Source organism: Giraffa tippelskirchi, chromosome 8 (assembly GCF_054371585.1).
Source record: "Giraffa tippelskirchi isolate mGirTip1 chromosome 8, T2T-mGirTip1v1.2.pri, whole genome shotgun sequence".
NCBI lineage: Eukaryota > Metazoa > Chordata > Mammalia > Artiodactyla > Giraffidae > Giraffa > Giraffa tippelskirchi.
In genome coordinates, this window is record NC_137282.1 from 162,652,662 (window position 1) to 162,659,072 (window position 6,411).

General features: G+C 50.5%; 1 long non-coding RNA gene across 1 annotated transcript; it reads right to left on the reverse strand.

Moving 5' to 3' along the window:
- Nucleotides 1-244: 244 nt before the first annotated feature.
- LOC145518768 (uncharacterized) lies at nucleotides 245-6,207 on the reverse strand. The gene is made up of 2 exons (XR_014063279.1): nucleotides 6,114-6,207; nucleotides 245-1,354 (listed from the first exon to the last, which is right to left on the reverse strand). It is a non-coding gene; the product is annotated as an uncharacterized LOC145518768 (long non-coding RNA).
- Nucleotides 6,208-6,411: the final 204 nt, after the last annotated feature.

Genomic DNA, 6,411 nt, shown 5'->3' on the forward strand with positions numbered 1-6,411 from the left:
GGTCCAGGAAGATCCCACATGCTGTGGAGCAACTAAGCCCGTGCTCAACTACTGAGTCCGAGTTCTGGAGCCCGAGAGCCTAACGACTGAGCCTGGAGCCAAAGGTACTGAAGCCCGTGCTTCGTGACACGAGAAGCCACCACAGTGAGAAGCTCGTGCTCCACAACTAGAGAGCAGCCCCTGCTCCCCACAACTAGAGTACGAAGACCCAGCGCAGCCAAAAATAAAGAAGTAAATAAGAATTAAAAAGAGAATGATTAGATACTGCATTTAAAAAAAAGCAGCTGCCGAGACAGAAAATACGCACAGTGAGCAAGGCAACTATTTAAAATACAGGATGATTGACAGTAGAGACTTTGCTTTCCTGCTGAGTCGTCCACACCCAACCCCGAACATGATGCCCCGTGCTCACGGGCCAGTGAGGAGGACCTGGATGACTCACGGGACTTTCTTCTAATCACCTGGGCTTTCCATCCTGAAGAAGCATGCTGGGACAGCTCTGATCCAAACACCAGCTCTGTGCCAAGCCCGGCCCCTCCTTCCTCGTGAGATGGAGAGAAAACCAGCCCTCACATGAACCCAGGCTGTAGGCCAGCCCGAGTCCTGAGCAAGCCGCCTGGAGGAGGCAGTCCACATCCCCCGAGACAGAGTGCTCCACCACGGGCCAGTCTTCATCCAGATGAACAAGTACCTGCTGAACAGAACATAAATCTTAACATCAGTTCAAAGCAGGTGTACCTGGTTTAATTTCCCCTAATGGGTAGATGCTTTTCTTACACGACTAAGTATGGCCTTAGTCTCTCAGTCGTGCCTGTCCATGGGATTTCCTGGCAAGAACACTGGAGCGGGTTACCATTTCCTCCTCCAGGGAATCTTCCCAACCTCGGAACTGAACCCAAGTCTCCTGTGTCTCTTGCATTTCAGGCGTGCGTTTTACCTACTGAGCCATCGGGGAAGGCAACATGGCTTCGGGGTTCACTAAAGCATGCTTCCTGGGTAAAGAGTGGCGCACACTCCAAATGCTTTTCTTCCCAATCGTAAAACATTGAAACAAACGCAACTGCCCCTCTTCACCATTACATGTAATATTGACAATTAATGAGTCTTACACTGTTTTTAAAGGAATAAATAAGAGAAGGAGAAATTTGAAGAAAATCCCAGAGTACTTAACAATAGCCAGGTGATAAGAAGGGGGAAGTGAAGGCATATTCAAATTCTTGGCGATGTGAAGGCTGGTGGTTATGAACAATGTCCAATTCTTCACGTTGATAGAAGAGTGCGGGATAAAATATGTTTGTAATAATTTCAGTGTAACCACTATTGGGATAACATTTAGATGTAATTTTTCACACTCCTGGAGGAGAAAAGAAGACATAAAATGATCTTAAGCGACAAGAAATCACAATGAACATAAAGCATAAAATAAGGCAGCAGGAGAAAGACTGAACGTATCATTAATCACAGTGTAGCTCGTGCCTGGATGAAATTATTCTCCTTGCTATGTCTCACATTTGAGAAGAAAAGAACAGATTAAGTGAAAGAGCAAAGAATCAGCCAGATGCTACTTTTTAGGTACATTCCTGCAACTAATGATGAAGGACAAAGGTAGAAATAAAGAACTGAGCGGGAGGAACCACCCTGGCAGTCCAGTGGTTAAGACTTCGCCTTCCAGTGCTGGGGGTGCAGGTCTGATCCTGGTCGGGGAGCCGAGATCCCACCTGCTTCTCCACCAGCAAACAAACAGAACTGAGTGAGAGTCTACCAGGAAAATGCCAACCATGACAGACGGCCAAAGTCCTTTAAAGTCAAGATTTCAAATAAGGCTCAGAGGAATTTTAATGGAGAAAGATATCATCACTAAACAAATTGCAGCAATCATCAACATTTCCACACAGACTACATTGTGTGGAAATACTTGAAGCAAAAAAAAAATTAGGAATTCAAGGTCGTTTTCACAAGTTCACAATGAGCCCTAAAAATTTATATTTTTAAATTTAAAAAATCCTGTAGAAAAATAATATGCCTACAGTATTCAAATTACACAATAGGCTTTATTTAACACATATCCTATTTTTGTATAAAACAAAATCTTTTTAAAGTGTCCATGGACTGTTTGCAGAAATTACTTAGCAAGTCCCCTGGTGACCTAGTGGTCAGGATTCCAGGCTGTCACTGTGGCAGCCTGGGTTCAGTCGCTGGTTGGGGCACTGAGGGTGACATGGCCAAGAAAAGAGATTTTAGACTGCACCATAAAGCGAATCCTGGCAGACTCATATTCCGTCCCCTTTTCCAAAGTCCATGCTGATGGCCTAGCACTCAAGACCTCAGAATGTCACTGTGATGGGACACAGAATCTTTAAGAGTTCAAGTTCAAGTCAGGGTGGTTTTTAACCCATTCTGACTGGTGTCCTTAGAAGAGGAGGTTTGGACACCAGAAGCGACTCCAGAGGGACGGCCGTCAAGGACACAGAGGCCTTGGAGAAACCAGCCCTGTGACACCTTGATCTTGGTGTCACTCCCAGTGCCATGGCAGAGTCTTGGGTGGCGTGAGCCTCTTCCCGAACCCATGGGGCTGATGGAAGGTGCGTGTGGTTCACACAACTCTGCCCCCACAGAGAGCCACCCCTCCCCAGCACCCAGGCAGGAGCCCAGAAGTGAGATCCGACGACAGAGGAAAGCGGTGTGTGAGGAGCTCACCGCGCTCAGGGGCCATTTCAGGGGCTTCCTGCAGACAGTTTCTGTATGTGTGCTTTCAGCCCGACGGGCTGCCTCAGAGCCTAATCTCCACCTCAGCCGCCACTCGACAGGCAGCCAGGGCATCAAGCTTGGAGCAGACAGAGAAATGCACACGAAGGTCCCCGAGAAACAGAAATACATGTCAACATGTGTGTGCATGCGTGTGCATTGTCGGCGCTCCCAGTCCCACAGCTCGGCCCTCCTACCTGGAGGTCCTCTCCTTCCCCACCCCCAGATTTACAGCCAACAGCTGAAGAAGCAACAAAGAACTGCCATCAGTAACTGAGTAAGAGGGCTTGGTCCTCCTGCTGGGCAGCCCTACCATAGAGCCCACTGGACGGGGTCCACCTCGGCGTGCACAGCGCTGACCCCCGAGGACCACCTGCGTGCTGTTGCCCCCTCTCCAGGATGCTCACCAACTGCCAGAGTGGAGACAGGGAGGGGAGGGGACGAGAGAGGGACCGGAGCCCAGGAGGGAAGAGATGCCGGTGCTGGATGTGCAGAACCACCTACAGGGCAGGACGGCTCAGCCAGGGGACTGGCTTGCATGAGGCTCTTCCGATGGTTCTATGCCCCTCCGGGGTTCTCTGGCACAGAAGAGGCTCCTCTGCTCCCTCGCCCACGAGGGCCGCAGCCTGAGCTCAGTGATGAGATGGGTCTGATGTAGGAGGGGAAGGGGACAGGCGGAGAGGAGATCCCAGGGGTCAGAAGGGCAGGTCTCACTTCTCTTTCTCCCCCTTGGCTTTGGCCCAGAGAGGAAGGCAGGCCTCGGGGCCAGGCAGGAGCCCAGAGCACGGAGGGCTTTGGCTCCTGCTGCCCTCTCGGACTCTGGAACACACTCAAGGCCTAGCTGCCACCGCCAACCTCGGGGAGGCCACATCCGCCCGTGGGGCAGCTGGGCCCGGCAGAGGTGGCTCTGGGTGGCCCAGCGTCAGAGGGCCGTGGACACTTTATGACCAGACCCCCACAGGCCAGCCGCAGGCCGGTCACAGCTGCGCGCAATGACTCCACCGCAGAGCCCAGCTGAGCGTCTGAGAGCCCCGGGTGCAGAGAGCTCTGGGTCGGCGGACCTGGGGGCAGGCGAGGCTCCTCTGCCAGGCAGACACCAGTGGGAGACCAGACAAGCCCGCCCCACAACAGTGTCCCCTGAGGGCAGCCACAGGCGGGGCGCGGGACGGCCCCCAGCAGACGACACGGTCCGGGAGTGCCCGGTCAACGCCAGCATCATTGGTGACCCCACTTTCCACCCGTTAGACAAGAGGAGAGGCAGGAAGGCGGAGGGAAGGCAGCCAATGTCTGGACGTGTTTGCCCAGAAAAAGAGAATTATCCCAAGAAATTGTTTACATTTTCAGGTCAAAATCTGAATCACAGTGGACATGAATTTACACTTTTTAATTAAAAATATAGCATAATTAAAAATGTTTCCCCTGATAACCAGTGGGCAGGGCTCAGAAGGAAGACTGAATTAGATGTAGATAAAGCCAAGAACCTAATTTTCTCAGCACCGCTGAGTTGCAGTATGACGCAAAGACCAGTAAGACACCCAGGCTTTTCCCTCCGGTAAGCAGGCCAGGTCCCAGGGAACAAAGGCCTGAGGGCATGTGGGCTGAGGGCTATTTTCCTTACTACTTTGAATACCTTATTTCTTTGTTAAAAAATGTTTTATTTTATATTGAAGATAGATGGTTAGACAGCATCACGAACTTAATGGACATGAATTTGAGCAAACTCCCAGGAGACAGTGAAGGACAGAAAAGCCTGGCGTGCTATAGTCCATGGGGTCACAAAGAGTCGGACACAACTTAGCGACTGAATAACAACATATCAGATTAACAATGCTGTGATAGTTTCAGGTGAACAGTGAAAGAACTCAGCCATACATATACATATATCCAATCTCCCCCAAATTCCCCTCCCGTCCAGGCTGCCACATAGCATTGAGCAGAGTTCCATGCGCTGTACATGGTTACTCATTGTGAACGTAGCAATTGTACACCATATACTCTTAAAATAACTGTTCAGATCTGGAAAACCGTAAAAAGAACACCTGACAAAGGCTTGGATAGGCGTTCTCACACATTTCCCTCACGCCACCCTTCCCGAGGTCTCCCAGCGTGCCCTTCCACAGGCCTGTGATTACCAACCAATGTCCAGTGCCTAGCTTTTTTCTCATTGATCAGTTAGACAAGAGACTGACATTTCCATTTTCCTTTCTTTACTTATAAACTTAAATATCTCCTTACTTCGAAAGTTTAAAAGTTTCTTTGAAAGCTCCTTTTGCATAAGAAACTTCAATTTTCCACAGCGTTTCCTGACATCTATCTGCTGTCTTCACCGGCAGCTGGTGACCGCAGCAAAAGCAGGGGAGTATTCCTGACGGGAGGAGAAGGGGACGACAGAGGCTGAGATGGGTGGATGGCATCACCGACTTGATGGACATGAGTTTGGGTAAACTCCGGGAGTTGGTGATGGACAGAGAGGCCTAGCGTGCTGCAGTCCACAGGGTTGCAGAGATGGACACGACTGAGCAACTGAGAAACAGCAACAATGTAGACATAGACAAATAGGTCTATAGATCCTATCAGTTCTGTTTCTCCAGAGAGTCCTCCTACACTGCCTCTCAAGCAAAAATCATCCTTGGCGGTCCTTTTCCTCTTTGCCATGTCCCTAGAATAAGGATGATGGGATTGGAAGTCTGAGTAACAGTTATCTTCATCCACGTACCCCGTCAACATCATTACTATTATTATATTAGCTGCCAGTGTATCAAACATCAGTTTAACATAAGTTCACTGTTAAAATGAGATGGGCTTACAGAATTTCCCTTCCCAATTTTCAATAAAAATAAGGAAAAAAAATTTAAACTGGCAAAAAAATAGGATTTCTCAACAGCCACCAAGGAGGAAAAGAATATAACCCAAAAAAGTGCATTTAAAAACTGGAAGCCAAGGGAAGGGGAAGATTTGAGGACAGAGTCCAGGGCACGGCCAGTCTTCGAGGCCCACCTCCCAGAAGCCACAAGGGAGGGTCCCCCCAGCTGAGATGGGGGCTGTCTCTCTCCCTGACTGAGCGGGTGGAGTCAGTGGTGAGAGAGGGTACCCTAGGAGGCGGTGGGCGAGGGCTGCAGTCAGACTGCCCAAGGGGAAGGCCCTGAATCCCGGAGCGTTTCCTTTGGGAGCCGGGTGCACCCCACCACGAGGCAGAGCAGGTCTTGGTTCACGAAACAAAGTCCAGATTTTGCGACACATAAACCCAATCAGGTCAAGTCCTTCCCTCCGCCGGGGCAATACTCTAAGGCACCGGGAAAACAGACTTTAAGCTGCTTGCAGAGAAAAACACATCGGTCTCAGAGACGGAAGGAGTCATGTCAAATTACCTCGTTAATTTAGAGCAGTGTCTGGAGGGAGCTCCTCAAGCAGGTGTGAGATGAAAAGAAAGGAGTGAGCAGCTAAGCAAGCATCCAGCACAGTGGGAGTGGGGGTGGGAGGAGAGTGGGAAGGAAGCTGGGAAGGGGGGTGGACAGGGGAGGGGGAAGGTAGGGAGGGGGAGGGGGAGGGCAGAGGAGGGGGAGGGGGGTGGATGGGAGAGGGGAAGGTAGGGAGGTGGGAGGGGAGGAGGGGGAGGGCAGGGGAGGGGGGAGGAGGACTGTACCAAGAGTCCGAAGATGAGATGAA